General features: G+C 44.2%; 1 pseudogene; it reads left to right on the forward strand.

Moving 5' to 3' along the window:
• Positions 1 to 8,333: 8,333 nt before the first annotated feature.
• Positions 8,334 to 10,639, forward strand: LOC101776943 (annotated as a pseudogene).
• The last annotated feature ends 1,208 nt before the right edge of the window (positions 10,640 to 11,847 follow it).

An 11,847-nucleotide genomic window follows, 5' to 3' on the forward strand; every position in this document is an offset into this window, starting at 1 on the left:
ATACATTGTGTTTAGCATAAAAATTAATATTTTTTAGCATTTCAACACATACATGTATAAATGGTATGGTCTACATACTACTCATCATGCATATATACCTTAACTTAGTATTTCTATATTAATAATGAAATAAAAAGGTAATTTAGAATCATATATTAGTTCACTTTTGAACATTTATGTATGATGCATATGAAGATAATGAGATTAAGATTTAGGTGTTTACTTTATATATTTCTAATTAAAAAAATACATGTGTAACTTAGATTCAAATTTAGAATGATATTTTAAGTTATACTTTCTAATGATATGCATGCATAAATTTGATGAAAATTATAGGGTTACTTTAGATTATTTGTTTTAATGGTAGAGCTCAATAATTTAGATATAGGTTTAGGATTTATTTTAGAATATTATCATAATGATAGTGGTGGCTAAAAGAGACTGTTTTTATGACTTCCATGATATAGCCGTTCCACCATGTAAAAATACAAAGCCTGTTTGAGATCTGACATTATGGGGATAAGATAAATAGCCTGCATCTGTATATCCAATCATAGTTTTGTCTTAGCCAAATTTATAAAATAAGCCAAGATCTATTGTTCTTTAGAGATATCTGAAGATATTCTTAACTCCCGCCCAATGGCATTTTGTTGGAGCAGCGCTATGTCTAGCTAGTAAGTTTATCGCAAATGCAATGTCATGCCTTGTGCAATTTGCGATATACATTAGCGCTCCAACGACACTGAGGTATGGAACTTCTGGTCCCAATAACTCTTCATCTTTATCCTTTGATCTAAATTGATCTTTATCAATATCAAGAGATCGAACGACCATAGGTGTTTTGGATGGATATGATTTATCCATATTGAGTTTCTGAAGAATTTTCTGGATATATGCAGACTGATGTATTAAAATCCCTATCGGGAGATGCTAAGTTGTAAGCCTAAGCAAAATTTGGTTTGAACTAAATCTTCATTTCAAATTCCATCTTAAGATGGTTGCGTGCTTCATTTATATCTTGTGTATTCCCAATGATATTGAGATCATCAACATACATAGATATAATACAAAATCTAGTTAATGATTTCTTAATGAATACACATGGGCAATCATCATTATTGGAAAAACCCTTCTGTAGAAGGAATTCCTTTAGTCGGTTGTACCACATTCTTCCCGACTGTTTTAAGCTGTATAATGACTTTTGAAGTTTTACACCATACATGTTGTGAAAATGATTCTTGTTCGCAATATCAAGTCCTTCAGAAACTTTCATGTAGATATCCGAATCTAGTGACCCATAAAGATATGCTGTCACTACATCCATGAGATGCATGGATAGACCTTTTTGTATTGCCAATGATATGAGATATTGGAATGTTATAACACTCATAACTGGAGAATATGTTTCATCAAAATCGATGTCGGGTCTCTGCGTGAACTCTTGTGCTACAAGCCTCGCTTTGTATCTCACCACCTTGTTGTTTTCATTCCTTTTACGAACGAAAATCCATTTTGATCCCATAGGAAAATATGATGAGGAGTAGGTATCACTGCGGAGAATACCTCTCATTTTTTGTGCGAGCGCAATTCTGCCTCAATTGCTTCCTTCTATTTGATCCAGTCTGAGCGCTTGATGCACTCTATCATGGACTTAGGTTCTGGATCAGGTTGAAGGTCACTTACAATCTTGGAGGCAAAACAAATATTGACATTTGTAGTCTTTCTATTGAATGATTCTCAAGAATCAATATAGTTGATGGAAATTTCATTTACCCCTTGTTACTCATCATGATTTCCCATAATAATAGAGTTAGGATCTTCCGATGTCCTAGCACTTACATTATTGTGTGCACTTGTGCTGCGTATGTGATGTATCTATTGAACATCCACATTATTTGGATTTACAATATCCAATTGGTGTCTATCAACTTGATGTTGATTTGCATCTACCGCTTTGGAAGTAACCTTCCTTGGTTTCTGTGGAGCCTTTTGTACAGTCTTATCCTTTGTAACAGTATCTCTCCCCCTCTTATTTTGATTTGGGAGATCGTGAGTAGGAATTGCTACTCTTTGTAGTGAATTAACAACAGGATTATATGAGTTTGTGATAGTCGGTAAATGCCTCTGGCAGATTATTTGCAATTTTTTGCAAATGAATAATCTTTTGAACTTCATGTTCAGATTCAAAAGTACGTGGATAAAAGGACTGAATACCAGTGGCATTCCAATTTATTTCCTGGCATTTTGTTTGGTACATAGTGTCTCCCCCTAAGGCCCGGAAATTGTCCTCATCGAAGATGCAAATAGCATGCCAGGCTGTGAATATGTCCCCTGTAAGGGACTCAAGGTGTCCGTGTTTAGATCCGGTAACCTACCGAGGGGGTACCCGAGGTAGTATTTTATGCGTGGGGCTCGCCGAAGATCAGGAACTCGAAGGTGAACTCGAACACACAATTTAGAGAGGTTCGAGCCGCTTATGTCGCGTAATACCCTACATCTCATATGTTGGTTGGATTGTATTGATGGATGATTGTTTGGATGGGGTCCATACCTCGTCTTATATTGCCGGTGCTAGGACTTTAGGTCGGTTGTTGTACAAGAGTACTAGACGGATTCTACTATATGTTGGTTGGATTGTATTGATTGATGATTGTTTGGATGGGGTCCATACCTTGCCTTATATTGACGGTGCTAGGACTACAGGTCGGTTGTTGTACAAGAGTACTAGACGGATTCTACTAGAAAGTCCTACTCTAATTGCTACTAGTAGTTTCCTAATCCTTGCCTAGTCCTTGTCCTCCATGTAGACCATGTTGTCATGCACCGCAGTCTCCATGTCTCATACATCTTAGTATACAACCCCATATTGTAGGACTATCCAAGCCTCCTAGTGGGCCCATAGATGTACGGCCGATAAGCCCCCGAGTACTTTTTAGTCAAATGCAGCAATCCCGAATACTTCTGCAAATATTGTCGACTAGTTTGTGGTGTTCCTTGTGAGTACTCGATCGGATTGAGTCTTCGAATGTGTTCGAGTACTGCCATGCGGCTAGAAGTTACTCAAGCCTCATTTAACTTAGTCTTTAATCTTCAAATTTGATCTTTATATGAAAGTGCGATAAAAATTGCACTCCATATGGAGTAGTGTTGGGATATGAGGTAGGCTACACTAGCGCAAATCAAAAATTTTCTACCGCGTAAACCAGGAAAACTGCCGTATAAGGATCACAGGATTACCACTTGACGCACTAATGCGGAAGATGTAGATTCGCGTCAATGCAACGAAGTCGATCAGTGTAGTCGTATGTAGTCGATCACGTCGACGTCCAGCAGCTCCTCAGCAGCTCGTCCACATGCAGCAAGATTGCCCTCGTGCCGCGGCTCGTCGTCGGCTCGTTGTGGCTCGTCAGCGGCTCGTCGTGGCTCGTCCAAGTGCTGCAGGCGCAACACCTCCAAGGTATCCACACGTGTAGGGAGGAAGCGTCGCAAGCCGGACTGCTAGGTCTGCGAGTTGCAACAGGCAAGGGCATGGGAGGCGCGACAGATGTGTTTCGCCAAAAGGATGTAAACCCTAGGGTGCCCCCACCCCTCTATTTATAGAGGTTCCTAATGGGCCTCTACGTCCGAGGCCCATTAGTACTTCTAAACCTAATCCAACTCGGATCACATCCGAATTGGGCTTCCAGCCCTTTAAGTGTGTGACCCTATGGGTTCGGATACGTATAGACATGGCCCGAGTACTCCTACTCGGCCCAATAGTCGGTAGCGGCCTCTAGCAAGACGTGCCAACTCCTATACGCACACGAAGGTCATATCAGACGAACCATCACAACTTTATATACATGCTATTCCCTTTGCCTCACGATATTTGGTCTAGCTTCAAGCTGACCGCTCTTTCTCGATCCTATGATTCGGAATCCCTTTGTAGGTTAACTCTTAACCGTATGTTGCATGGCTATGCATTTTCGGATCCGATCACTCGAGGGGCCCAGAGATATCACTCTCAATCAGAGAGGGGCAAATCCCATCTTGATTGACCATGTCTCATAGCATGCTTCTTGACAAACCCGAAAGCTACCTTTATAACTACCCTGTTATGGCGTAGCGTTTGATAGCCCCTAAGTAAGTCGATCCACATCTTGAGTACATGCGACAATCTCAGGTCTAAGGACAAAGCGTACATGTTGTGTAAAGAGAGAACTACTTCTCGTGTTGGGTCAGTCCTAGCGCATGTCTCCACATGTGCCCACATTATTAGTTCAACATCTCCATGTCCATGACTCGTGAAATATAGTCATCAACTAATACATGTGATAGTCTAATATTCATGTGTGTCCTCATATGAACTCCGACTAGGGACGACTTTAGAATAACCATACAAGTAAAGAGTTTCACATACAATTCACATAATTGCAAATCAATGCAAGTAGCCTTTAATGGATATTCAAGGAACACAATATAAATCATGGATACAAATGGAATATCATCATCTCTATGATTGCCTCTAGGGCATACCTCCAACAAGTAGCCCCCGAGCCTTAGTTTGAATTGAAGAATCAGGCTGAGGGTCAATCTTGTAATTTCACACCTTTTTCCCTTAAAACTCAAGAGAAAAAATATTTTGTCCAACAAGAACGTGGTACACAACCCCCAAGCCGTTACACGACTAGTTTGGGTATAACGGCCAACCACTGGTCCAATGTGACTGTTCACCTTCAGAAATCTTATCTCTTCTAAAAAAATTGGTAATCGTTCTGGTGATAACTGATGGCTAAAAAGAAGGAGGTCCAGCTGCAGGCACCCAAGTACGGGAAGACTGACCAGACAGCGCCACTGAATCAAGTCTGTGCCTGGAAAAGATCCATCTTGAAAGAGGCAGATGTCCAGGTACTAGTGAATGCAAATCTGCTCCAGGAGAAAGAGTTCACCGATTAGAGGGAAGCAGCCAGCAATGCGTTGCCACTGGAGAGTTACCTGGATGAGACAGTCATCTTCGCGCACTTCGTTGAGCGTGGGCTGGCTTTGCCATCGTCCAACTTCTTCAGGGGTCTGTTGAGGTACTACAATCTGGAGCTTGTCCACCTCAACCCCAATTCTATCTTGCACTTTGCTATCTTCGTGCACCTCTGCGAGGCCTTTCTGGGCATTCAGCCCCACTTCCAGCTGTTCAGAATGTTCTTCAGAGTGAAGCCCCAACCCTGGATGGACCACATAGAAGTAGTCAAAGGGGTGGGGATCCAGCTTCGAGAGGAGTACGAGAGCCAGTACATCGAGTACGAACTTATAGACTCCCATTCTGGTTGGAAGCAATGGTGGTTCTACATTGGAAATCATGAGCCCCATCTTCCCAAGATTACTGGCCACCGTCCAGTGTGGAACAATCACTGGCTGGATGAGCCAAGTACTGCTAATGGCTTTTAACTGCTGGAATTGATTACCAAGATCGCCCGCCTCAAGGAAGATGGCCTGACTGGCGTCGGTGTAGCCTTCAGCTTCATGAGGAGGTGTGTCTAGCCCCTGCAGTTGCGTTGCACGACAGGGTACGACTACTCGGGTCCCAATGACCCATCGCGGATGACGTCGGAGGAGCTATCCCCTGATGATGTGATGGTGCGTCTGAAGCGCTTCTTCAAACGCGTCAAGGCTATCCCGGCGATCTTACGAGAGCACTGCACCGCTAACCCGTCAATCTTGTAAGTACCCATGGCCTGCAGCCCCCGAGTACTAGTGTTGATGTTTTGTCAAATTGCTGACTAGTCTTCTTGGTTGCAGGATGAACTTAGCTTGTATGTCTCGAACCCTCCTCCGCCTGGTGCTGACGTCACGCCCCGTATGCAGTCCCTCGAGGCTGTGCAGAGGGCACTCGAGGAGGAGGATGAGAAGCAGAAAGAGAGGGAGGATTCACCAGATTGGTCCTCCTTCAGTAGCTCTAACTCAAAGTCTGCTGAAAAATATGTTGTCAAACCACAGCTTTCTGACAATGCAGAGTGATCATCTGGGATGTCCAAGCGTGCAGCCAAGGATGTCTAGGAAGTTGAAGTGGCGCCACCCCCGAAGGCGCGTACTGCTGCCGCCAAACGTGTGGTGAGGAAAGTGTTGGCTGATGAAGTCCCACCTCCAGTAAATTTGTTTGACAAGATCTTGAGTATCGAGTACTCCTGATATGTTTGCTTTATCACCAGAATTTGACTCCGACATTGCTGATGTATAAGTAGTCAAGGTGGAAACAGAGACGGAAGAACCGACTATTGTAGTCGTGCAGCAAAGGCTGCCGACTATAGAAGAAGTCCCAACGCCGAGTACTCAATGTGAGGAGATAGCGACTAAGGCTGGCAGGGATCCAACTGTGATCCGGCAAGCCACGCCAAAGAAGTCATCACCTACCGTTAAGGTACTATTCCTGGGAACTGGGCCCTCCATCAAAATAAAGAGGTCCACTCAGTAAGTATCCGTGTACCAATGTTAACTTGATGTTGCCGAGTAGTGTGTTATAACACTTGTGTTTGTTGCAGGAGATCCGACAGTGTGGAAGCTGAGGGCCCGAGTACAAAGTCTGGTGCTGATGGCAGTAGCCACTCAGCCTCGGAGCTCGCCTTGGAGCCTGCCGTTCCACCACTGAAGGAGCAGCCCGCACCCTATGTGGCTCCAAGTGCGGTGTCTCTTGTAGCAACACTTACACACGATATATTGTCATCATTTGACGTCTCTGTAGTGCCAGCCCCTAGCTGCCGGAGGCTGAACCCGTCGTGGAGAGTATTTCCATGGTGGTGACGGAGTTGGTGGGCCAGATGCTAAACTCGGAGGTCGAACCGGAGCCAGAGGCTGAGGTTGAGGCAGAGGCTGAGGTGGTAATATGCAATGTAGCCCCCGAGCTAGAAGCTGACGTGGAGGCTGCTGGGAATCTGAGTAGTAGTCGAGGTCCTCAACTGGGACTGTTAATCACATCTACTCCACATGTAGCACCCGAACCAAAGATATATCAAAGAAAAATAAGTGTTAGAAAGTGGAAAAGTGAAAGTGATGTAATGGAATGGTTCATTGATTTAAGGGTACTGCTACACACATATACAAGCTCAAAGGGCATGAAGGTGTTCATTCGGGAAGGACATGCCCCTTCCCCAATGGCCCCTTCGGTAACTTATCATTAGTAGTTGCTAATAATATCATTAACTAATAATTAAGTAATTAGAGTAATTGATCACTAATAACTGTGTTTCACAGCAATAAGAAGTGCATGCAATAATAATAAGTGCATGCAAAGTAGAATCTATCTGAATAAAGCAAGATAATAATAATAGAAGACCAAAAAAGTGAAAAACATTTTTGTCTGGTAGACACACAAGGATTCGAATTATGACTACCAAGGAGCTGTGTAATGGTAACAGAAAGAAGGCTGACCCGGTAAGCAATGTACTTATTATTGAGGAGCCGCACCAGTCGCCTTTGATTCAATGAATTCACCACTGTCGATTTAATTTGAGACTTAATATTTTATAACCGGAGGTTATCGAAATATCAAAGCACAACTCAAATCTGAACAGTAGGACATGCAATTCATTTGAAGCAAAAGTAATCGATCCTGGTATTCCTCTTATATGTATCTCAAAGATTACCCAAGATCACTTGCATATTGGTTCTAGGCATCGACATCACCACATTGCATATAAACACATAAAAGAGTTGTAAAGGTAGCACCTAAAACTATTACAAAACTTGATGAATAAACTTGAAATATATATGCGAGAATACAAAATTACATGTATGAATGGTTGACGTTCACATCATCTAAACAAGTTAACAACTTATGAAACAAGTTTGAAAGTCAGCTGGTAATGCCTTTGCCAAAGGCATGACCAAATGATATTATATCATAACATAATCCATTAGGACCTGCAAAACAACAACAAAGGAATGGTGAGTAGAGAGGTACTCGCAAGACATACTCCAATGTGGGTATATATTCAGCTTGACGCCATGGATACAGGGCAGTGCGAATCATTATATTCGTCAGAGTTTTTCACACGCGAAATCACGCCGGGGGACTCGGCGGCGCTCATGGTCGATCGACAGGACGGTGCTGCATATATACCCTGCTTGCTGCTTTCTGCTGGAAAGAGGTGACATATATATGTAAAGCACACAAAAATTAGATGGAACAGAATCCAAAACGTTTGGAGAAAGGCGAACACAGTAGATCAGGCCATGATCTCTGTTCTTGTGAGCAGCATCTGGCTAGCAAAAAATAAAGCGAAATTTTCTTCATTGACTAGCCCTGCCTCATACTACCAGTCTTGGTCATCAGTGCGGACGATGATAATTGATACTCTTATCAGCTATTGATGATCTGGGCCCCAAATCGGATCTAGAAGCATAAATTAGTGCTTGATAACGAATTTTTCAATCAGAGCACCTTTGACTCATAATTTAGTGGTGACTCATGCGCAAAGACTTTGACTAATGGGTCGTTAATCCTTGTCCCATTCATCGCATGCCAAGAGCCAACTGGCCACATCTTCCAAGAGTCTACATGTTGAGGAACCACACCATATCCGAGCCTCAAGCTCACACACACTAACACTAGCACTGACAGAAATGGTTCACTCCTATCTCCTCCTCCTCCTAGTGTTCCTCTTTTTCTTCTCCAGCTCGCCATCCATGGCGCAGATCAACTCCAGCGACTATGAGACACTCCTAACTGTCAAGAAAGCCTGGGGCAGCCCTTCTGCTCTCAGCTGATGGACTTCCCAGAACTCTTCCTACTGCAGCTGGGCAGGGGTAAGCTGCAACAATGGCCGAGTGACCAAGCTCTCCTTTCCAAATTTCAACATAACCAATCCGATCCCAGCTTCCATTTGTAGCCTCAAGAACCTGTCCTACCTAGACCTTTCCTACAACAACCTCACCGACCACTTCCCGACGGTGCTCTATGGCTGCTCGGCTCTGAGCTACCTAGACCTGTCCAACAATCTCTTCTCCGGTGCCCTCCCGGCCGACATCGATAAATTGTCGTCGGAGATGGAGCACCTCAACTTGTCGTCCAATGGCTTCACAGGAAGCGTGCCATCAGCAATTGCTGTCTTCCCCAAGCTCAAGTCCCTTGCTCTTGACACTAATAGCTTCAACGGGACATACCCGGCCTCGGCCGTTGCAGAGCTCAACGAGCTCGAGACGCTAACTCTAGCAGATAATCCTTTCGCGCCAGGCCTGATCCCTGACGAGTTCAGCAAGCTTACCAATCTGAAGATGCTGTGGCTGTCAGGGATGAACCTTACCGGTGGCATCCCCGACAAACTCTCGTCGCTCACTGAGCTGACCACGTTGGCTCTGTATAGCAACAAGCTTACAACAAGAAGCTGCACGAGCTCGTGGTGTTCAACAACAGCTTCTCCGGCGTGTTGCCGGCGAACATTGGGGATTGCCAAACACTGGACAACATCATGGCGTACAACAACAACTTCACCGGGGAGTTCCCAGAGAAAGTATGGTGGGCGTTCCCTATGCTGGCCACTGTCATGATACAGAACAACGGCTTCACCGGCACTCTGCCCAGTGTGATATCCCCCAACATCACACGGATTGAGATGGGGAACAATCTGTTCTCCGGTGCCGTGCCGTCATCCGCACCGGGGCTGAATGCCTTCAAGGCGCAGAACAACCAATTCTTCGGCGCGCTACCGGCGAACATGTCGGGGTTCGCCAACCTCACCGATCTGAACCTCGCCGGCAACCGGATATCTGGCTCGATTCCACCTTCCATCCAATCGTTGAAAAGTCTGAATTACCTGAACCTTAGCAGCAATCAGATATCCGGCGAAATCCCGGCGGCGATTGGGTCGCTGGCGGTGCTCAACATTCTTGATCTCTCCAACAACAAGCTCTCTCGGTGGTCGCCGGCGTCCTGCTAATCGGCGCCGTCGGGTGCTTCGTCATCCGGCGGAAGACGCGCGAGAGGGACCTGATGACGTGGAAGGTGACGCCGTTCCGCAAGGTCGACTTCACCGAGAGCGACATCCTCACCAAGCTCGGCGAGGAGAACGTCATCGGCAGCGGCGGCTCCGGCAAGGTGTACCGCGTCCCGCTCCGCGGCGGCGCCGTGGTGGCGGTGAAGAAGCTCTGGAGCAGGGGCAAGACCGAGGAGAAGGTTGGCAAGGAGTTCGACTCGGAGGTGAGGATCCTCGGTGACATCCGCCACACCAACATCGTGAGCCTCCTCTGCTACATCTCGAGCGACGACACCAAGCTGCTGGTGTACGAGTACATGGAGAACGGCAGCCTCGACCGGTGGCGCTACAAGGCGGGGGGGGGGGGGGGGGAGATGAGCAGCGGCTTCGTAGCACATCCCATTTAAGGCGTCTTTTTTTAAAAAAAAACTAAGAAAGGAAAACTAAGCAAGATGGTCCGTGTAAATAGTGCGGTTAGACCTTGGCCAATCATTACTTATGGTAAGAAATGTAAATATTGTTTTATTACAAATCCACATCTTTGTCCACACACACACGAAATGGGTGAAGGACAAGTATCAGCAGTCAGGGAAAGGAAGGACGGTGAAAAGGAAAGTATGCAAGATAAAATACAAACTTATTATTACTGTGGCAAGGTATGCAAATAAAATATTACTGTGGCACAACAATTTGGCCATGCTACAAAATTTCCATTCTATAGTATTCATCCTTTAAACGAGACAAAATTTTTTTTTAACGAAGCGGGCACGACACCGTGCCAAATTCATTGATCTAGAAGGAATCAAACGAGACAATAGAAAAGGTGACATTTTACCATCAATCTATGCTGATGACATCTTATGTCAGCAACTTGGACCTGGGTGTTCTGAAAGATAAACTACAGAAGTTTTGGAAGTAGACGGGGAGATGTACAGCAGGGGAGCGAAAAGATAAGGTTGAGAGGAGAGAGGAGCTGGCGTAAAATTTCAGGAATGACAATGCCATCACCAACGGCTCATAATAGCAACCGGCGGTGATAAGTATCACCGCTGGTATGTCTTTGGAACCGGCGGTGATACTTGTTTTCACCGCCGGTTCTAACATCCACTACGCCCATTCATCTGCGAACCGATGATGATACTATATCATCGCCAGTTCACCTCAAACTGGTGGTGATAGGCTATTTGTGATGGCTTGTTCCGTAGAAGTGGATGAACCACGTCCACCTTAGTTAAGAAATAGATATGAATCGGCAAGCAGAGGCAGCTTGGGTTTTGCGTGCCTTTTGTGATGCTACTGCTATTAGATTATCAGTTGACCATCACTTCTATAAACAAGAAAATAATAGGATTGTGCATGCTTAAAATGCTGGATTTATTGTGTACCTTCACACCTAGAAAATAGAATACACGAGCAATGAGGCAAGGAAGGATTACACACCGTGCATGTACTGCATTTTGTATACTAGTTTTGTATACTAATTGGAGGCTCCTTTTGAAATCTCCACATGAAGCTACCTAAGAATAGACACTTTAGAAAAAGAGAGAAATCCTAAAAATTCTTTCAAAAAAGCAAAACATCTGACTATTAATTCAGTGCTCAAATCATCTTAATTAGATCTATTATGTTTTCAAAAATTACCCACCTATGCCATTATGAAAATAGCCTAAAATAATCCCCTAAATTTATATCTAAATTACTCACCTCTGCCATTATACAAAATAAACTAAAGTAACCCCTATCTTTATCTAAATTACCCACTTATGCCATTATAAAAAAATAATTTAAAATAACCCTCTAAATTTGCATCTAAATTGCCCACCGCTAACATTATAAAAAATAACTTGAAATACCCCTTAGATTAGCTTCCTAATTACCGGCAGATGCTATTATTAAAATTCAAATC

Source organism: Setaria italica, chromosome I, assembly GCF_000263155.2.
Source record: "Setaria italica strain Yugu1 chromosome I, Setaria_italica_v2.0, whole genome shotgun sequence".
In the NCBI taxonomy this organism is placed as follows: Eukaryota; Viridiplantae; Streptophyta; class Magnoliopsida; order Poales; family Poaceae; genus Setaria; species Setaria italica.